Here is a 23,856-nt window from a genome sequence, read left to right on the forward strand (position 1 = left end):
TGTTAATGTATAAATAACAGATAGATAGATTCGTATAAATATTTAGTTGAGCCTAACAGCTTACTCTTTCTTATATTAATTCGATTTTCGTAATTTTTTAGGTCTGATTTACATTATATTGTTCAAATTTTCTTTCCACTAACTAAACAACAAATAATTTTCATATATTTTACATGTTAAGAGCTTGATGTATAACATGATTATGTGTTCAATCATTAAGATTGACTTTATTGGAAAAATTTAATGACTTCAATGATCCGCATGATTGCATAAGCTTAAATGCGGCCGCATCGATACTCGCACAGAAATTTACAGAGGGCACTTTAATTACGTTATCGTAAATGGAGATCAATCGAAAATCCTATTAAGGCATTATGCAAATTTAATAACTGTTGATTAACAGGAACTATGAAATTTTGGCATGCAGTCGCGTAACATAGCACCTGACGATGTAATTATCGATATTCAATCGATTTGGAATAACTAACTCCTATCAAAAGATTTTGATTCAAACAGATAGCAACATGTTTTTCATTGCACAATATGTGAGACCTCGACATAAATTAAGAATGAAATGATACCCGGTTTCTTCAGGGTTATCCCGCCATACACGATAAAACATGATAAAAAGTGCATCGAGAAAGGAAACTTGAAATCGACTGCTCGTTTTATGAATTATTTAAATAATTGAGTAATTCAATATTATAAAGTTTGAAGACATAAAAATTAGTTTTAGATACAAAATCTGACTAAATAGAGTTAAACTTTTATCAGAGCTTCAATTTCTGTTATTGTATCGTGCTTCATGGAACAATTTCATTGTAAATTTGTTACAAATTATAACGTAAGCTTTCATAATGGATTTTTGTATAAAAGTTTCTTTTATTTTGTTATTCCATGCTTTTTTCAATTCATGAATTTTTCCAATAAACTCTGTATAAAAAACGGCAGGGTTAACACATTGCGGTTTTACTGCGGTCCATGTCCCCGATGAGTCATGAATAGTTTAATGGTTTAAGAAGAACCATTAGGAACCGCAGAATCTACTAAAATTTCAAATCGGAAGTTAAGCCGCGGTGTATCAAAATTAATTATACATAATGAAAAAAAAATTGCAGCTTTTTTTTGCTTAATCTTACATAATAAATCTGAGAAAAGTCTATATTGAAGAAGATAATATATATTCCTAGAAAAAAATGCCTCGTGCGCGCGCCAGGTGTATTATCATCTAATTTAATAGCCGGCAATTATTCGCTATCTTGACTCTTGATATAAGCAAACTTCCGGCTTGATTGATTTTGCCGACATTATTTTATCGCGCGGAATTATCGTGAATTATCGCTAATCGACGCCAACGAGATAAAAAAGGATGCCCACGCGAGATGCCTACTGTTGCTCTTTATCATTACTTCGATCCTCGAAGAAAGAGCCTGTTTATTGAAACATTATCAACCTGCCATTATCACGCGCGCATTCCGGACTGTTGTCTCCCCCCCGTTCATGCATGAGTGAGATCTATAATTACGGACATATAATTACGACAGAGTGGCGCTTTGCCTAAGGCGACAAATACCGTCACGTTGTGTGATTGGAAATTGCCGCAACTTCACCAAGAAACGTCGCAATTTCGCTTTTCTCAAGCTCATTCCACCCTCGATTCCTCTGGAATATGTTATTTGATAAATTCTAATTGAATGTATAAAATGTATCCTTCGTTCGAAACGTTAAATTAATATAACTGAAGAAAGAAATCGTGCAATATACAAAGTATTTACAATTTTATTCTCAATTGTGCGAAAATATCTCAAATTTGAAGCCCGCAATCTCAAATTCTATCGTAATTTTATTCAAGTAAAATCCTATAAACAATGAATCATGCTCCATTCAATGTCTGCTTAATTTTAACATCACGTTGCAAAATATACACCGCAAAATTGTGTATTTTTGTACGTGAGAAAAATAAAAGAGCACACATATCTTTAACCTTCTCATACTGCGCGATCTAATTTTATGGAAACCTGGTTCAAGGCCGGTTACTGGAATCGGTCGTTTATTTTTCCCACGTTGCTAAAAAATATACACGGTGAATACGGCAATGATCTCACGGATGCATGGATGGACACGCGCTCGTTCCATGCCAGCAGTCGATGCTATTAAGTCACAACGACGTTCCTGACTGTCATTGAGAGCACATGCCGTTATGTCAGCAACGTTGAGCCCTGCTGGCAAGGTCGTGCGATTTAATCGCGTCTGTGAAACGATTCCTTCGAGGTTGCGTCAACAGAACCGTGCCGAGGTATCATCCTCACGCTCACGTATAAATAATATTACACATCTCAACTGTCAATCATCTTTAACGATCGCGTTTATGACGATAAAAGAAACTCGCTGCGATAATTTATTAGACAAGGGATATTAATAGCAAAACTACTTTGTTGCGAACTAATGAATGAGCACAATGAAAAGTAGGTAATTGAGATTGCAATTAAAGCAAATAAAATTGCGAAATTAAGTTCAATTATCGCGGTAATTAGAACGGGTTTGGTTAATGAATTTATCGTGTTTCAGGTATGCGTATAGCAATTTCTCTCACGTACTTTTTAGTAATAAAGATCCAATTAAAGCCTCCAAACACGATTAGTCGAGACAATTAAATGCAATTATAATAAATAATTTCTACATTCTTAGATAATTAATTTATATTTTCACAACAGAGTACATATTCCAAAGTAAATAATAAAAATCTACGTTATTTCGCAGACAAGTTTCATTGTTTAATTTTATTTTTGTACTTGCTGACTTTTATATTTCAAGGCAAGTTTGTTTTCCATCGTTTTCTTAAAATCACGGCGGAGATATATGCCGATCGAGCTCATCGTTTCGCTAACATTATCTTCGAACTTTCGAGAGGTGTATTTTAGTGATATGTATATGTTGTACCGCGCGCGCGCGCGCGCGCGCATACAGATTACTGGTGCATCGCGCGGCTTATCGATAGCCCGGCGCGTTCGACCGGCCAGTCGAAATTTTCCCGACGAACGGATCGTGCGAAGCGCCCTGTAAAATCGACAATAAATCCCCAGGACCCTCACGTCATATCAATGCACGCGGCGCGAGCGAACGGCTATCAAGCTGTCGCGGATTGCGACAAAAAATCCACTCTCGCGCGCCTTGGACCCACCCTTCTCCTCCTCCGCACGCTTATCGATCAGGGGGTGCACCATGTAGCCGAGTAACGCGGTTACGTCGCGTATATAAATGCTAAATATCGGAGCTGCGTTCGAGAAACATCGCCCTCTCGTATCCGAACTCCCAACCGGGAATAGTGTTGCTTTCGCAGGATAATTAGAAGATAGCAGGAAGAAAGAGCTTCATTTGTATTATTCAAGATCGAGAGATCAAGTGTCCGTTGTAATATTTTCCTATGTATTTGTTACATTACATAGTAGCGTAATATATAAAGATTGCGCGAAAATTCTTCCGATTTATGAATTATTGCTTGAATAAATTTAAATTTCGAACATGATATGCATACGCGTTTTACAAATGCATCCGTATTAAGTTTGGAATAAATGTATGAGGCCCTATGCTTTTTTAGATACATCCGGTTCGCGGATTGTATATTATCCAATGTATATAAACGCGCATCTCTCAGATAAAAAATTGTCAAAGGGATGTTATGGAATAAAACATTTCGTCGACGTGCCTGTATAAAGAATGTCCAGCTCGTGTTGCATCAAAAAGACAACGCAGACAAAAACAAACACATGTTACCACACATGTGAGAGCAAGAGAATTTTTACTCAAAATATAACATTTAGTTTCAATATTTTTACATTCAACAAAAACAAAGTAAATTAAGTAGGCAATTTACTTGATTAAACTAGATAAATTTTATTTTGTGGGTAAATAAATAATTTTTTTACTGTTAAAAATTAAATAATTGCAGTAATAATTGCAATTAAATATTCATGCAGTATAAATATTATTTGTATATTAATACTTATTTAAGATATTACAATAACTGTAAATTTACTTACTCTAAGTAAAGATAAGAAAGACAACATTTAAAAATAAGAATGATAAAATGCGGAAATGTCAATATTCGCACAATAGAATCCACATGCGCCAAGTGCAATTTGAAGTTAAAGTGCAATCGAAGCAAGATGAAGAAGAAACACGTGTTCACACATGTGCATATTGCTGAGTCACAATACTCGAAATTTTCAATTTTCTCGATTATACGAAAAGCAGAATTTTCTTCGCGTTAGTTATCCACTGGAAATCGGCACGTTTAAAAAATTCAAAGAAATATCGTATCGAAAATTGCATAAAGGCATGCTTTACTTTAATGGATAAAGCGTTACTTTGTTCTTGTTGAGATAGTGAGAGATAATGATGGCTTAAAATATACAAAGTATTAAAAAGTTTCTATATTGTGCAGAGAACGAAAGAGAGAAAGAGAGAGTTTTCTTAAATGTTTGCAATTAGACGCAGATAAATTATTTTGTCTTTAATCTCATTCATGTCATACTTTTATGCCGTGGAATTTAAGCTATGGCACATTTTCGAAATATCACATTTTTCCCATTTTTACACGCGCATACATCTCATAAATTTATTTATATACCTATGTTTATATAAATAATGTCGATAATTTCTAATATTGTTTGCAATGAAAAATATGATGTAAAATACGATTAATAGTTGGAATGTTACATGCGTGAGTGCATTATATATCTAAATGTGAATTATCATTTACCATGATTACCAAGTAAATGCATTTCGCGCGTAACTACATTTTCCCTCGCGTTTAATCGATGCTGTATTTTCTATCGACGCCATAAATTGTGCGATGTACAAATTTACATTTGGGCTTTAGCGCGAATACGGAATTTCAGTATATATCGAACAATGACAATGCCGATCTACGGCGCAAACGTTATCATCGTTACTGTATAATACAGTTATTTTATATATAAATTACACGAATCTTCAAACACGTATTTCGTATGTATTTTATAGAATTCCCTTAAATTGCACGAAATTTTGTAGATGGAATATTATTTTGTTGCTACTATTCACGGAGTATTCTCTATATATGTACGGTCGCAGATCTGTCAGTGCGAAATATATCTAACCAAGTGCACCTGCAAGTCACATAACGCTCGTCAATCTTCCAACGTTACGGCCTATGCATGCTGCACTACGCATGCCCCCCAAGTGGCATATTAGTAGCAACGCATCAATTTCACGATAACTTGCACTCTACATTATTTATGTGATGTTTTATGTTACGAATACTGCGGTACATTTTATCGGAAAAAAATACAAACTTGAATTTTGGAACGTATAAATTATTACAAAATTATATTGTGTAAGCGAGAAATGTAATAAAAGATTACGAAAATACTAATAATAAAATATATTAAAAAAATATAAAAGAAAATCTTTGTAAATTTTTTATTTAAAAAAAAACTCAAAATAATATTTAATAGAAATGTGTATTTAAGCAATATATAAAAATGCAATAGTTAACGCAACCATCAAAGAGCAATATTATAGTAATGTGCAATTGACTTTGTAACCCCGACAAACTTATCTACTTTTCACCCGTTAATTTTGCCGAAAATTCGAGAAAATCTCGAAGAAATGACCGGGAAAATGCTCGTCGTAGATATAAATCAAATTACGAAAATCTTTTTCGTGGTTTTCATCCACCACTAATACTCAGAATTTCTGGATGTGACCATTGCGGAATTTGCGAAAGTTTAACGGCTCGTTAGAACGGCCGAGAGTGTCGGCAATGGCCGGCATCCGCGGAAATCATTATTCCAGAAGCACGAGATTCGGCCTGGTGGTTCTTCAGTGGTCGGTAAATTTTCGAGAATGCAGTGTATGCATTCAACATTTTTTTTATCCTTTTTAATGTACGCCTCGCTATCTTCAGATAACAATTGCGTTCATAAACAAGACAAATTTCACGAAATATTACAACCATATAAATTTTGATAAAAAAGTAATTCTCCTTTATCGTAATTGCTCGCTAAAAAATGGTGCAGATTTTTATTTCTATTTAAAATTAACGAATAATATATAAATGTGCGCGATATGTCACACTGTAGTGGGCTTTATTGGGTTAACTTGCGTATCGTCACGAATTTTATAATAGCCGGTCTTTATTGCCGAAGCAAAAAGGATTTCTCTGAAGAACCGTACTTGTCCCGGAGAAGACATATTTCACGCCTTATCCGGCGGACGCTTCATGCGGAACGTGTGTGTATTCATGAAGTATAACCAGAGACCATCCTTACAATACTCGCGCGCGGGACGATAAGAACGAGTTGCTCGGGCGCGAGCCGTGATAAGAGAGGTGCCAAAGCCCGTAATGACTCGTGGCCCGTAATCTAATCTGTCTCGCCTTGTTTGTAAAACGCGTACAGTTTAGTGTTCAATGAAGTGCCAAGTCCAAGAATAGCTCGTCCATTACGGGAATGCATATCTTAAAGTTAGCGTATCCTTCGCAGAACGAATGTGCAAAACATCTCGTGAGTGCGTTATTGTTCGCGCAAACGGCAAATAGTTAGTATTCACATGCGGACTATGTTAACTGACTTTTCGCGTTAAACTTTCATAACATAATAATAGACAATCCATAATCTGATAATATTTATAATGATATATCATTTATAATGAAATACGCTGTATTCCGAATGCAGTAAACACAGTACGTAGAAATCTGTAATCGATACGATTACGTTGTCTTGCTTATTGGACCGTCGTTTGTATGTGCGAAGCAAATTTTCACTAATTTTCCTCAAATTTAACAAATTCAATTGACGAGCCATCAATATTTACAACTCGTTACAACTCGTTAAAAATATTCTCGCAATCGTCAAACAAGTGCGACGATATAAAACTCTATAGAATTGATTTAACTATATCTAAATTTTTATTTCAAAAATTTATGTTTATTTAAAACAAAATGTACGCTTATTACAAAACTTATAAAGTTTAAAATTAAATCGAGCAAAGCAATTTAATTAAGGGAAATTTTGCCACAATTTTATTCTTTTAATATAATTTTATTCTATTTTAATTATAACAAATGTCGAAATCTCACAAAACAGAGAGCAGAACGCTATTAAGTGGACTAAATGAATCGAAAACGTGACCTTTAAAAAGTTAATTGAGTCCGGACATAGCTTTATATCGGGAAGTTAATTAATCGAATTGTGACAAACGAATTTGCATTTACCTTCGAAAATGTTGGCCACGGTGTACAAATACAAATTTCGACTCGTGACGGGACAAATCGTATGACCTGAGCATAGCGCCTCGTAGACACGGTGGTGGTGTTGGTTAATTATCCACGATTACGCAACGCAGGAAATTCCCCTGGATACCGCGACGAATTTCGGGATTATTTGCCGCGCTGCTGCTGCAGCAGCAAAAGCAAAATAATCAAATCGCGCACAGAGAGATAATCAGCTCGTTACAAAATGGCCACACCATTTTGCGAAAAATCTAACGCCTCTACATTTTAATTCCCGCTCACTTAATAAGTTAATAATGATATAATAATAAAATATTGTAAAATAAATAAATAACAATCAGTTTTTGACGTTATCTGAAATAGGGAAAAGTTTCAAATAAAATATAATATCAATATATTTTTTTTTTTTAAATATAAAATACATATAACACAAAAATAAAAAATTCTATAAAAAAATCAGAAAAGATATTTATCGGAACATGATAAAACAAACATAATAAATCTCATAAATAAATAATAATAATCGTATTTTTTGAAATATAAAAAAAAATTTTTGACATTTATGTTACTTTGAATATTTTAAATTTCATGTCGGAATAGAATTTTGGATGCTTCAACGAACGATTCCCCTTCATATAGCCGAAGTATATGTATATAATATCGATTGCTGCGATTTGTACGAGGTCAGGAAATAGAGCAGGCATCCAAGAAGAAAATTAATTAAGTGATTCTGACCGTAATATCCATTTTGCGCGTCTCATCGCGGTTTGACACTCGGGATCAACACACGCGATTGACTATGATTGATATCCGCGCGTTTCAATCGCGCGTACAATTAGTCGAATATGCTCGCGCGTTTGTTCGCTCGCTTCGCTCGAATATACTCGCGCATAATACGAGAAGTAATTTTTCATTTGGCTCAATGAATATCATAGCGGCTTCCTGCCGACGATGACGAGGCTGCCTGCCTGGCGAGACTGTAATAACTGCTGCAGTAGATAAGGACCGGCGGTGCGCATCATTGTCACGGACAGTACGCAAAAATAGATTTGCCTGTGAAAGCGCACCATGATCGCGCGATTTCGAGTGCGCCTCTCGAAATGATCAATCGTTAGCAAACAATTTTGCTGTACGAATCGTTATGGTGATATTAAATGATCCAAAGTCTTCTTATCATGTCGCACTTAGCGTTTGTTATTTTTATACCACGTTTTCGAAGCCTTTTTTCTTTTGTTTTTGAAGAATCATAGTTCACACGAATGTTCTTAATTCTGCCAGGGATATTATAAATCATTATTATGATTTCATTATATTATATCACGGTACAAATGTATTTTATCGTAAACCAAATTGCGAACTTGATATTACCAGCAACAGAGGTGAAACAGACAATGCGCACACAAAGACGCTCGAATGTACACTCTGGCGAAAGTCCCGGGAAATCCCCGGGAAATCCTTGTGACCTTCACCGTCAATAAAGCGCAAAGACCGTCGGGGGATCACATGACAGCGCGCTAGAATGCAATAATTTTAAATCTTCGGAAATCTCTCAAGCGAAGTCTTGAAATTAAATTTTTTTATGCCGGTTAATATTATTATCAGCGCAATTTATTTCTTTAATACAGCCGCTTATTACGGCAAGTCCGCTTTAGCGGTTAGAGCTGGCGGAATTTATACATAGAAAATTCTATGTAATCCAGGACAATATATTTCACGGCCGGGCGAAATAGGTTTAATAAAGCGCGCCATTGTTTCCGGGGAAGATATCGCGTCTGGCCGTTAACGCCAGACACTGTTTGGTACGTGCCCAGGAAATGACAGCTTTAGTAGCAGCCGTGCCGCTGCACAATCGCCGGAATCACGTGTATGCTAATTGCAGTTCCGCCGCGTTATCGATCCGACCGGCCGAGCCGAGATATCGGCTCCCATGCGCCTTCGCGCCGTAGGATCGATCGCCGTTTAGATATCTGACTGCCAATCCTGACGGGATAACGATGGCGCGCGACGAGGCGCCGCGCTTCTATTGCCCGTGCACAGCGTACAGCGTAAATCGATATTCGATAATATTAGCCGCGATAGCTCACTTATCGAGGAACGCATCCCCCGGGACGACGACGACGGCGACGGCGACGGCGACGGCGACGACGACAACGACGACGACAACGACGACGACAACGACGACGACAACGACGACGACGACGACGACGACGACGACGACAAGTCGCGGAATATTACGCAATCTTGTTTAGATCTCGAGGCTCGGTCGAGATCCTTTCAGGTCGATTTAGTTGCGAAAGACAGCGTCTTGTCTACTGAAGTGTCCTGACAGACGGAAACTAAATCAGACGGGATCCCTTTGATATCAGTCGGATCATGTCATGCGACGCAGACACTGACACTTGTCCCAAATTAGAATAAATGACTTTGAAGCTCGGTTTTTGCGAGAGACAAGATTATATTTTTTAGTTGTGCAAGGCGGAATGTTGCCTCTACTTAATTGTCGCGCACACGAAACTTCATGGCCGACCACGTCTGCCTGTAACTACTGCCTGAATGTTACCGCTGTGACCGCTCTCTGTGTGTTACTGCTGTGACTAGTGTCCGCGTATTACTACCGTAACTACTGCCTGCCACGCATTACTATTGCAACTACTGTTTGGAAATTCGGAATTCACGAATTAAAGCCTCGCTTGTGTAATTGCGCCCGAATAATTGATACTGTTTTGATATTAATGATTTGAGTGCTAAATGACACTTCCGGCAAACATTACGAACCAACTAATAATGCAAACTGCTATCCAGACATAACATCTGATAAATATCTCGAGCAGCATTTTATGTAACATATCTTATGTGATCCGTTAACTTCGATTTTATAATTAAAAATGTTTCCATCAAACAAACTCCTTTTTTTTTATATATTCTAAAGTAAGAATTTGAATTCAGAAATTAAGAGGCGTTGCACATTTTTTATCGGACTCATAGCAAAAATGTTTTTAATATTTTCACGCGCACATGGAAAAATGTGAAATTTGATGTACACAATCCGTTTCCGCAATCAACGCGATGTAATCAATTTAGACGCGCGATTCGCGCGTACAAGAACGATGCATGAATCATTTCGTCTTACACGTGACAGTTAGAATGATGTGCGTGGCGGATTACAAGAGAGCGCTGTTCTGCTTCTGAGAAAAGCTGGCTAGACTGACTGAAAACCACGTTCATGTACTGACTAGATTGACATCGTTCCAGCACAGTACAAATGGCTGCAGTAAACAAGTAGTCTAGTATGAACGAATCAAACGGTTTCCGAGAATAGTAGGAATGCGTACAACGTTCACGGTATGCGATGCGCCGGCGATAACGCGTGTCACCGATCTGCGGAAGTATTCGATGTTATCAGCATCAATTTTCACAATGTGTGTGTGATTAATGAGTACATATGTGACATTGTATCACGTATCAAGGACTAATTTTTCCTTGCCAAGAATAATAAGACAAATAATTTCTGAATATTTTTCTATGAAGACTTAACCCTTTATAATCTAATAAGATTTCTTAATTTTGTTGTCTTTTTTTTTTGGAAATTAAATTTATTAAATTAAAATTTTTTTATTGTTATACAAGCTGAAATTTTGCTTTAAAGGCTTGAATTTTTTGACTATCGTACAAATAGATTTTACGAATGTCTCATCCTGATACCTTGATCGAAAATTCCTATTCATATTAAGATCTCTCTTTCAAGATTCATCGCACGCAATGACCTCGTAAATCGAATCGTAGGAAAAAGTTGAATAGCTCTTTAATAAACATACATCAGCGCGATAAATTAATTTGACTTCATTAAACTTTATCTCACTCGATCGAGCGTGCAAATCTGCATTATTAACGGAATTTTTCGGTTCTGCTCTACCTGCTGCTGCCTCATTGGCGCAAAATCATGTTTTCAAAATTGTTCGTAATTATTAATTTTATATCGCAATTTTCCCAGATTTTAAATGTACAATTAAACGCGCACGTACGTAATATTAGTTGAAAAATTTAAAAGCCCAATCGATTCAGAAGTTTAATGCACTCGATATAAATGGCTTGAATTAATATAATTTCGTTGAACTTTGTTATACGTGTGAACTAACACGTGTGAGGCGCGTTCGAATGTCACGTGCATCGCCGCGGTTATTTGTTGGCCGCGCGTCCCGCTGGAAATGTAAAACGCAATCGCACGCTGAAATCTCGTTCCAAACTTTTGTATTACGACTGAATGAAACATTTCAGCAGCTATCACGTTTACACGAAGTTAATATTAATAGTTCTTCGCCGCGGAGATGTGTGTGTAGTTTCGGGCAAGGCTTATAAAATGTTTTAGTCATAACTGTGCATCGCAATCATAGCAAAAACGCGTTTATTTCCACAAAATATTCGAGCTTTCACGGAAACATTTATATTTCCATATTCATTATAAATGTTCTGACCGTAACAGTTCCAATCTAACATTGAAATTATTTAAATGCCAAAAATTGCTATATTTTATACATCTATTTTGAATGCAAAACGCGACCAACATACTCTGTGGCTTGAAAATCGAAATATTATTTATATATTTCTAAAACATAATATATTAGAGATTTTGTTCAATTGTAAAATACGACTTTCCCTCCAATTCTCGAGCGCCGACTTTTCGAGAACACATGACATTCGTTTTTTTTCACGAGAGACTGATGATACAATGTCTGCCTCGTTCCGTATATCACCGTAGAGCACGTCGACGAAGCGCAAAAAAAAAAAAAAGAAAGAAACGAATTGCGCGAGTACGTACTTCCGGACTGAAAGATGCAAAAATCCGTTGCTAGAAACCATCTGATGCATTGTGACGTCTTAAAAATACATCGCCTTTCCTCCTTTCCCCTAAGCTATAAAAAAAATGCTATTTGCAACCCCTCTGTTACACACATTTCTCCGCCGGTCGACAACGTTTCGTACGCATTACGCGTGCGCGCGTGTGTGTACTCTCTCGCGTGTAACATGAGTAAAGGGGGACGGGGTCGGTTGCCCTCCAGAATGATGCCATTAATAATAGCAAAGAGCAGAAGGACACGATGATATCGGGATAGGACACGAGGGAGAGAGAATCAAATGTACTGTCAATGGGCGAGAAGAGAGATGACTAAATGGCCAAAGGGCGGGGAGTGCGGAGGGAGAGGGAGGCGCGAGACAGAACAAGCAAGGTATATCTGATACTACATTGTACAGCGTTAATGTTCTACTTCGCGTGTGGTATCCATGCTTTCCGCTAATTCCGCCCAGTCACTCGGTTTGTGTGCCCGTAACGATATACCGTCGGACAAACGTTTGTCTTTCTCTCTTCGGAGTGCTCGGGGGTGTAACGGGGTCGACGTGAAATTGTTAACGGGATATGAACAGCATCGAAAGCATATTAACGCTGCTAGCGGCTAGCTACATTGGAAGAGTAGACCGTACGTTATTCATAGTGGAAATATCGTTGCGTAACTATGTAATGTGTGTCTATCCGTAAAATGATATTCAATTCGACTGGGTAAAGTCTGACCTCTTCTTATAAAATTTCTTTTCATAATTTCTGCAATTCAACCGTAATCCTAGACAGCCTGATCTTCCTTCGGGTACTCTTTCAATCTCGTATTACTTGTAATTTTAACGACAGTGATATTTATTGTGCAATTTTAGAATTGAATTCCTTTCAAAGCCATTAGCATACTTCAAATTTTATTACCTCGGATTTTATGTTAAATAAAAAATTTCATCTATTATTTAATTAGGATCGCGCGTTTTGTTCCTCCTTTTTCGAGCGCTTTCACACCTAGTTATATATTTGTGTTATTTTCGGTAAATTGATTTCCATTCGATTACACTTAAAACCGACCGATATCGATCTTCCGCAAATAACGATTACACCTAGCTTCGGCTTTTTTATCTCAATGGCAAACGTTCATGGCGCCGACTCCGGTCGGTTACCCATGAAAGTATTATTTGAGCCGAGCACGTAGAACCGGCCGACCGACCGACCGGCCGACCGACCGCGTTATTTGCATAAAATCAATTGGCAAACGTTCCTCACGGTATTTTAAATTAAAAGCATACTAGTCCTCGTCCGACTTCGACTTTTTCACCGCCCTTCCGCCTTCCATGTCATTTTCTCCCACTTCACGTTTTTTCCTACCTTTCTACAATTCTCGCGTAATCTAATATTCGGCATAAATTGAAAATTAATATTTCCAACGTGGCTGCATTAATAAAATAAAACGAATTATATTTTTATCATATATCCTCTGTCGCTCCAATAATAACTCTGATATTCTCTGATTCTATTCATTAACGATTAAATCTGATTGCAGTAATTTAATAATCATAACTGCATAATAATAATAATATAGAATACATATAGTAATATTGAATTTTCTTCTAATTATCGACAGTTTATAAAGAAATGTGAAATCGAAAGATATATTTTTGTTTGATCTACTCTTTTCCTCATTTATAACTTTATCTCTGTTCCCGCCTTTTTTCGTTTCCCCTTTCGCTATTCAGATATTCCAACTCTAATCGTTCTGTTTTTTTTTTTCCATTGTGACTTGCTCGTCCAACCTCATACATATTTCGGCATATAGTACCATTTTTCTCGAGTTCTCGTTCAATTCAACCTTTTTGTTTCTCTTCCTTGCAACCACCTTTTCCTCTTCCATTATTCAGTTATCTTGTACCTAACCATTCTCCATAACTTTATTTTTATTCTTTTATTCTCATACATATTTTTACAGTAATAGAGTTCCATTCTTCTCACTTCCACATTTTTTTCCCTCTTCCTTTCTTTTTATCTCTTGCGGCTGCCCTTCGCCCTTTCCCTCATTTCTCTTTTTCTTTGGCGAGATTTTTCTCAACTTTTCCACGGATTTTCCCCTTCTCCGCTGATCCTTCCGTTCTCTCCCGACACCTTCATTACAATTTGCAATTCTAATCTTTTTTTTCTTTTTGCCACCGCCCACAATATCGTCGCCTTTTCATCGATTCGAGACACGCAAATAAAATTGTAATATCTGTCGATCTTTCCGGCTTTATTTGCGATTCTAATAAAAAAGTAATTACCGGACTGTTCCCCATTTCTTCGCTTCGCCGTTCGTTTCGCCGGATGCAATTCCGTTCGCTCCGCCTTGATAATCCAACGCATGTTGCACTTTGCGTCGACATTGTAATTGTGAAAGACAATCCGCGATGTGAAATATTAATTTTTCCACGCGCGAAACCGTCTGTCGCAGCAACTTGCCGGCAAAATACTGCTGCTACGTCGCAATTATTTATCTTCCGTTACGTATACTCGTTGTTGCAATAATTACCGTCGTCTATGTCGCAAGTTGATTTTACCGAAACGCAAACAGCGCTGTTTACCAGCGCTTTGACACGGTCCGTTGTGTGTTTAATGAGGTTAATTCGGCGACTTTTTCAATTAATTAACCCAAACTGTTAAACCGCACTCTCACGAATGCGCGCATTGACGTTGCAGCGTGACGTAGTAAATTGCATTCTCCGAGCACGGACAAATGAACCTGCACGCAAACACCAAAGGACTGGCTCCGAATGAAAATCGCCTCCTTCTACCCCCTGTAATTTTATTTTATACGTGCATGAGAAATAACGCAAGCGCGTGTGCGAGTAACATTTCCTTGGATAAATGGAATGCCGAGCGAGCGTTTCACCTTTTCGCCCTGCAAAGCTATTTTCTTTGATTCCGCGTCGCGTGTATTCGACATATCGACAGGAATCTTTAGAGTTTTCCACAGTTATTTATCACGTACATGCGAAAAACATTCTAAATTTCCCAAAATCAAAGGACTAAAACAAGCTACAGAGACAAATATTTAATATTTTAAAATACTTTTTCTTTCCTATTTAATCTATGTCTAATAAATTTAGAGTTTTATAATTGTAATGTACGAGTATAAACAAATTTCAGTTACTTTATTTAATAATTTATTATAAGTTCTGGAATCGTATTATTTTCATATTGCTTATTTTGCATCGAATATATGATCAAGCTGTTCCGGACTTTTAATAAAAATGTCCATCCGTGATGCATCTGGATCGATAAATATTCGCAGTCGAAGCGAATTCGCATATAATAAAGGCGAGATTTAGACGAGGCGGAAATGGAAACACACGTTCTTTTCATGCAATTTCGTTCGTCGTTGTTCGCTTTTTTCCTCTCGCGTCCGCGGGAATGCAGCAAATGCGTGTGACATTATGTCGATACATCGCATTTGAATTATGGAGATAATCGGCCGCGCTTGCAAATCGACAATACCGGTATAGCACGGCGCATCATGTAATTTGTCGATGCCGTAAATCGCCATGTATCGTTGAAAGGACATGAACGCTATCTTATATTAACGATTTGTGTACCTAATATGCGCACGTAATATGACTCCATGCTTCCTTCGTAAAGTGAATTCAAATCACCAATTATTCAATCGATTGCTTTGAAAATGCTAATTAACAAAGATATGATAATTTTACAATATTACATAAACATGTATAAAGTTCTACAAAATGCGTTCTAGAACGTCGTCTTGTAAAGATGCGAAATTATTGAGATTTATGTAATCTACGCTACTTCAAGTAATATTCCATAAGATAGAAATAATAGTATAAAATGCATTTTTCAACAATAATTTTTTTCGATTAACTCTTTCATGCGCATCGATTTTTATTTATTGTTTTAATCTTGAAATTGTAATTGATATGCAATTTGCTCGAGATATCGGTTTGATTCATTTAGTAACAAGAAATATCGAATCAATAGTCGCCGTTATGCCGGCAAACAGATTGAGCTCCTTGCAATTGTACAGTCAATTTTGGCAATTGCACACCGCTGCTTGCTTTATGGCAGCAAAGACGCAAAATTGTTCCAGCGTGACTACAAATTGCATGTCGGAGCGAGCGCGGCGAACCGTTCGATACCACATAGGCGCCATAAATCAGTTCACCTGACAGAGGAAGGACAACAAAGCCGCCTACCCCGAGGACAATATACTCACCGACGCTACGGACATGTGTTACGGCCGAAGTACCTGATAATTTGGACCTCATTATACAGAGAGTTTGCTAATTGAAATTGAAACATTAATTTATTGTCCGGCGATAATTTTTCGTTCGAAAATCACGTCACTCGCGTCCTAATCGTAGCTATCATAATCTTTTCAATTTGAATTTAAAACGTTATTCAATGCGGGACATTTCAAATTTGCAAAATAATTTCCCTAATAGTCACCCAGATTAAAAATTTCTTCCAAGAAAGTTTGATCTTTCTTGAGTACGAATTTCATTGACCGATTCATTACAGAGATATTTGATATTGAAAATTAGAGAGAGTTTTGGCAGAGGGCGTTTTGAAAGCGCAAACTTTGCTTTTGAGCAGTTTGAAATGGATGTTATTCAAACAGTGAGACTTCATTAGCGAGGTATTCATAGTCACGAATTAAAAATTCGTCATGAGCAAAGGCTACGGTGTGGATATTAGCTAAGAAATACAGATCATGATGTTACAAAAGTTTACATTACAAACACTGTAAACTTAGAATTAATCCATTTATGCGGCATATGCAAAATTATCTTTTCAATTTTAACTTTTCTTTTCAATTTAATTCAATCGTTTAAATTATTAAAATTTAATATGTTAAATAAATAAGAATCACGAGATAGAAGCAAAGTTTTCGCCTTATTTGATTTTGATCGATCACCAATACGCATTGAAAGTTATATTTCAACACGTCCAATGATAAATTATTTAGCAAACCAAAACTCAGTTTTTTCTTGGAGTGAATTTACAATATCGTAAATAAAAAAGTTCAAATTTTATGTTAAACGATAACTCTGCAACTTGCCGTCATTGCGGATTCTTGATTACTGTTCGAAATTTTTCTCAATTACCAATGTTGACAATATAAAAGACAAATATGCGGCATTTCTAGACAAATATGCGGCATTTCGAGACAAATGTTCCAAACAAGCGCACGCAAACGCTGGTTTAAAATGCTCGTTATACTCGCGACGGGAATCCCAGATGATCCGCGTTTCGCGACAGTTATCGCTGATTATGTGCAGAGGGAAGTTTCGTTACAATTCAAGCGTTCGCGTAGTATATTGCTCGTAAACACATTGCTTTATCTTACTTCCTTTTGCGTCGTCGTTAGTCGTGCGATTGCATTCCATCGTAAATGCAACAGAGACGCAAGGCAATGAGCGAGATTAACGATTATTGCGTCGCATTTCACTGATTAATTAATTACGATTGAAATATAATTAATTACTCTGCTTCATTAAAATTCAACTTTCTTTTGTAGAAATAATAAAAGCGAGCGATTATAAGTTTTTATAGCCTCCAATCTAAAAAATAATAATTAAAAAATATCAGGATGTCTAGAATTTTTGCTACAAATTGCTTTACATAATGTAATAGCAATAATGTGATAAATAAATATATAACAAATACAATTAATACAATATTAAATAATTTTTATAAGTGTGGAAAAGAAATGTGTCAAATTTTTAAAATTATCTAAAATTGTGAAACAAAAAATTAAAATTATAGACTGACAATTTTTAAGATTATTTTCGAAATTTATACGTAGAAGACTATAAAAACTTGCTAAATATGATTTTTATAAAACGCAAATTGAATTTGATTACAATTTTGTTATTTTATTTTTTTTCACTCTTTTTTTTAAATCTAATTGTACTTCTTGCCACTTAGTTTTTAACTTGTTATCACTGTATTAAACATTTAGACAGAAAAAAACATGATAATTATCAATGATAAAAGAATTGCCCTTTAAAAAAGTCATAAAATGCCTGTTACTACAATTTTAGTAAGAGTTGTAGAGATTAGTTTGCAGTAGCGTGAAATAAGGTAATTTGCGAACTGTAATGCGATTAAGGATAAAACAGTTGAACAGTAGTGTACGCTAGACAGTTGTATTCATGAGTTTCCGTGCAATCCACTTTGTCGTGTGTGCGAACGAATATCAAGTTTGTATAATTTATTGAAAACGCATATGTCGAACAGCCTGTTGGAAATACTCAGGAATCACGTCAATGGAAATTCCGGCTTATTACCAGTTTTTGTTTGTCTACATAGTTTCATCGGAGGAAAGATTCATCCTGTTACTCGGAAGAAATGACGATTCCCTCAAGTGAAAAACCTCAAGTAAAATTAAAGAAGGGTTATATTAGCGATTGAAATTCCCATTATAGAAAAATCGATTCTAATTTCGTCAGGGAATTTATTATCGAGGGAACTTCAGAAGCACCTGTATGTCTTGCCTATTAATACTCATAAAGTGAATGTTGACGTTGCACGAACGCGCGCCGTTAAATGTAATTACGTAGTCAGAGCGACTAAGCGATTTTCATAGGCGGGTTTTTCCTCTCTAAGCGTTATTAAGGAAAGTCTCATTACCGTAAAAACGCGCGATTTGCGTGCTAAGCGACGCTAGACGCTAAACGCGCGTGACCCGGCAAAAGGACACGCTATAACGAGAGCTTGCTGTCGTGAATCGCTCGTGACGTTATCGCTTATACCTCGCGATCTGCCGTTCTAAAGATATTTCATGTTCGTCGTAGCAATGTCGAATAGCAGAAATGGTTGATGTTAGACGACGGTAGCTCGTCGGTATGCATTTTCGGCAATTTCCCAGGAGGATTTTCGTGCATCAGGTTTTACTACATATTGAACATTGTTTCAACTGGGAAATGCATTTAAGAGATTAAAATAATTCTGTACTTCTAATAATTCGCGTAGCGTTTAAGTTCCTCATTAAATTTAACAAAGAAAATTAGTTAAAATGTGTTAAAAAAAAAACAGATAATAACACAAATTGAAGGAAAACTTCTATCAGATAATTTTTATATAAGACCGTGCCTTTAATTTAAATATTTAATGAAAGTTATATATTTTTAGCTTAATACTAAATTAATGTAAATTGAAAAAAGTGTTTCTAAATAACTTCCAAGTCGTCATTGTTCACAAGAAAAACGAAAACGCAAGCAAAACATTATTCCTCGCAAAAGTTCGTTTTATGTGGTGACCGTAGATTAAGAGGTTTTTCGTTTAAAACTCACTGCACGAGTAACAAGCTAATTTGAAGTTTCGCGCGGTATCCTACACAAGCCTATCTAAGTTTTCCGCACTCTTAATTAACACGTTTAAACGGATTGTTACTCCGTTATTAATGCGCGTTGTCAAAGTATAGAGGAAAAACAAGTATTCCACGCTGCGAAACCCTGTAAATGGTGAATTACGGCCGCGACTTGGTGAATGGTTTATTGCCGCGGCTTATAGGCTTGTGTAAGATTAAAAATTACATTCTCCAGATACGAATTAATGCTAATTCTTTTCAGAGCCAACTTAATAGCATTCCTGCGCAACATTCTCGGTTCTTGCCTATAAAATTTGAGCTCTTGACATTTACAAGCGATTCGAATAGAACGATGTGCGTCGCGCCGAGATGCAAACAATATGCGGCCATTAATTTCGATGAATTAAAAAGAATTTAATAGCGATATATGTCAATAATTTAAATACGTATACAAGCTAATGTCCATATATCACAATCGTTAATGCAATAACCGGCGAACACGCGCGCGATGATAAACATTTAAACGATCTTGATTGTAGCGATATTAATGTACTGGCTTGACCGTGAACTTCCTTAGACATCACCATGCTGGTACAATTTCTCTTGATTGCCCACGAACAATTAACCCACGTATTACAGTTGGGCAAATCCCAAGCAGACGAAGTAAATTGGATCCACGATTTAATCAGAGATCTCCATTAAATTATTGTAAGACCAAAAGCGAAACGTTCATATTTTTGGAATTATAAAATATATAATAGACGTAAATATTTTTTTAATAAATATATGTGACTCAGGTTTTTTATAATTGTACATATACACATTTCAGATTATAAAATATACTTAGTTGCATTAAGTATTCATTGTAAAAATTTTTAACTTTTTTCTTAATATTTCATTCAACGACGAAAATAGCTTGGCATTTTAAGGATTAATCTAAATCGCTCCGTTCACTGCATTATAAAGAGAAAACTTCCTAAATCGAGAAAACTTCCTAAATCGAGAAAATTCAAGAATAGAAGTAACAGCTACTTATGTGGTAGTCAAATCTCATCTCTGTTGCGGTTTTATATTCTCGTTCTTCTTCGGCAGAATTTGAAAACATCGGAGTATCGTGACGTAACTTGAGCATTCTGAAATAGCGGAATCCGTGTAATCCGATGAGAGAATGTAGCCGCATTATGCGTTATGCGGGCGAATAAATTCTTCTAGCGAGCCGGCAAAAAGGTGATTCGCGAATCCGATTTTAACTCAGCGCTGTCTTACATCAGTTTGCAAAAGCCCCTAAGCTTTTCGCAAAATAATGGCGTATCCCGAGGAAACGGGAAGTTCTGCGAATTCAAATCGAGTAAAACGTCGAGAGTTGGCGTGGAATGCATTGACATTTTGGAACATTTTGCGAGTTATAAACATAATCGATTAATTTGTGAACTCTTATAAAAGATAGAGAAAAAAGAAATCCCTACACAAATCTAAATAATCTTCCTGCATGCTAAATAGCTTTATAAATAGCAAAATAAATATTAATTTGTATAATAAATTATTTAATATGTAAACTATTGATTAACATATAAACTATTGAATTATGTAAATAGCTTCTTAAATATTCAAATTTTAGTACATATTATCAAATTAATGAACTGTAACTTTTTAAACTTTGACCAGATCATTTAGTCCTAAAATACGAGATGCTATGCCTTCGCTATTGTTAATGACAGTTAACTATAAATCAATATTCTAAAGTATTAAGAATATATTTTACATCGATGAAAAAGGTAATAATTAAACGGCACCGTAATCCTTCTTGCTCGCAGCGAGTGATCGATGGGGGATGGCAAGTCTCGCGAATGTTACGTAACAAAATTAATCATCGAAGTGGGATCAGCTACATGCGTAATATATCAAAAACGCTCGTTTACTTTCGTTACATTGAAATGTTAGCATAATTGTGCGTAAATTTGCCAAATGGTCTAAAATAATATTTACAATAAAATATTTTCAAAAGATACAATTTATATATATAATGAACAAAATTCATATATGACAGTTACTAAGCGAGAAAATAATTTTATATTTCCTACCTATTTTATTTTTGTCTGTTTATTTTTCCGGTACGAATGAGTTTTTGAGTTATTAATTTTATCTTTCATTGGATTTATTAATATATTGAAAAAGCTCCAGCAATATAATTTATATTTAAGAATTTGCTTTTGATACTTAGTTTTATAATTTCAAGAAATTAAAATTATGCTGAAATATCGAGGAAGATGTAAGCGAGAAATTTATTTTGCCACTCTGAATACATTTAGCAATCAGCGACAGAACGATAATATTTCTCCTTTGGCTTTGATAACTTGTGCGTATTTTATTTGCAGCATATAAAGCACATATATGTATATACACAATTGAGCGAGTCACTTAACTACGCGTGCTAATTCAATGCACCGGTTTACGACGGCAAAGAGCATTCAACCTTATCCCGCATTAAAGTAATTAGCGATTAAAGCAATTAGCTATTGATGGCGAACGTAGAACGACTGCACCTTGCTTCGTTACTGGAAATGTAAAAGTAGAGTACTTCACAAACGATACTTTCTGCCCAATGGAACGGCTTTAAGTGCATGATAAAGATTGATGTTGCGGAAATATAATTGCTGCGCACTCGTTACAATTCTGTTCATTTCTTTTGCACCACATTTTGTTATACTTTTGCACAAGTAAATTATACTCATACAATTTTTATCCAATTTATAAAACTACGGATCAATGAAAATAGCATGCTAACTATACGATTTCACGTAGAAAGAAATTTGTTAGTAAAAGTTAAGAGTATTGTAAATTGGACAGAAAAGATTTAATAACCTAGAAATACAATTCAACTGTACGTGAATGAAAACTGTCGTAGTGAAAAAAAAAAAGGCGTATCTCATAGCACGCATGGTCAAGTTTACGGCTAAGACGGCGTGATGCAAGCTCGGCACTTATTGACAACTATATCGCTCGCAGAGGCGCGACAGGAGGAAGATTAAGACCGAGGCGACACCGAAGAAATCGCAAGTCATTGCTGATTTCGTTGTAACGTCACACGTTGAGTCTCGGGAGCTGACAACCGCCGGTGGCAGCGGCGGTGACGGCGATTAATACCCGGGGGGGAGTTATCCGGTTAGTTCGAAATAGGCTCTGCGCTGCTTATATACCGGGTCGCTCTAATTATTTTGCTCGCTCGCTCGCGACTAACGTGATAACGCCGCTCGACACTCGACTCGGGGGAGGTGACGCGCCTGCCTGCTGGCTCTCGATACTAATGTGTTAATTTATAATCGCGCAGTAAATTTCTGCCCGCGGTCACGGCTGCGAAGCTCTCGCATCAGTCACGTGTGACCTTTGTCACATTCGCTTTGTCACCGTATTGCTCGAACCGTATATTGTAAAATATGGGGATTTAACTCAGAAATTGAAAATATTTTTTTAGAACGATTTTCACCTTCTCATACATTTTTATATCTTAATTTGATTAAAATATTTATTACAAAATGTATTGAGTTTTTTTAATTATTAAACCAGGAAAACGCACTCGTTTAATGAACACGCTATTTAATTACAAGTGCGAGTTGCATAAAAATCCAATTTTATTATTGTGACAGAGGAAATATTTCAATTAATATTCAAAGAACGAAGAAAAGTCGAAAAGATAACGGAAGTAAGACAAAGAAGTAATCATCGTATGAAAGAAAAGTAATTACGACGAGGAAAAAATACGAGGAATTGTAATGAGCGGTTTTCATGAATCGACCTGCAGCCCGAGGGGATCACAATGTGCAAATCTGTCGCAATATATAATACTTGAGAGGATAATAGACCTAATGACAGAAGCACCATTGACGTTTAATATAACTTCCTGCGGGATAAGAATAGAATCTCATCAAGCGTATCCAGATTGTCCCCACCACCATCCCTTCCCCGAGGTACAATAAAACTCTCTCTTTCTTCATCTCCCTTCTACTCTCTGCTTTCCCTCTCTTCGAGTGCATTTCTTTTATTTTCCATGCAATTCGCTGATAGTTTATCTAAAATTAAAGCGCCGACCGTACAACGGAGTAGCGATTTAAAAGCAAGAATAGTGAGACCACAACGGAGATTCATGTTGCATCGGTTTATCCTCGATGTTCAAGCGGTAAATACAGCTATCGTGATTCTAGACGATCGTCGCATTATCGTACCCCGTAAAGGACAATCTTCGAAGATGTCTTTTCCCACGCGATTTGTGAAAAAAAGCAATGGCGGATATTAAAATCTTCGACGGAAATCAAGCAAAGCGACGAAGCGCTCTTTCATAAAGATGGCATCCGTATAATTCGTTTTTCAATCATCGATTTTTTAAAGAAGTTCCAAGTCGCCTTTTACAGACATCACCTA

The 23,856-nt window shown here is 36.3% G+C and overlaps 2 protein-coding genes across 4 annotated transcripts in view; one reads left to right on the top strand and one right to left on the bottom strand.

Moving 5' to 3' along the window:
- The window catches only part of LOC105678497 (uncharacterized), a 91,311-nt gene that overhangs the window by 34,897 nt on the left and 32,558 nt on the right, over positions 1-23,856 (bottom strand). The gene's annotated exons all lie outside the window — the stretch shown is intronic.
- Positions 1-23,856, top strand: part of LOC105678495 (golgin subfamily A member 6-like protein 24) — a 43,139-nt gene that overhangs the window by 1,233 nt on the left and 18,050 nt on the right. The window lies entirely within an intron of this gene.

The sequence above is a fragment of the Linepithema humile genome, chromosome 7 (assembly GCF_040581485.1).
Source record: "Linepithema humile isolate Giens D197 chromosome 7, Lhum_UNIL_v1.0, whole genome shotgun sequence".
NCBI lineage: Eukaryota > Metazoa > Arthropoda > Insecta > Hymenoptera > Formicidae > Linepithema > Linepithema humile.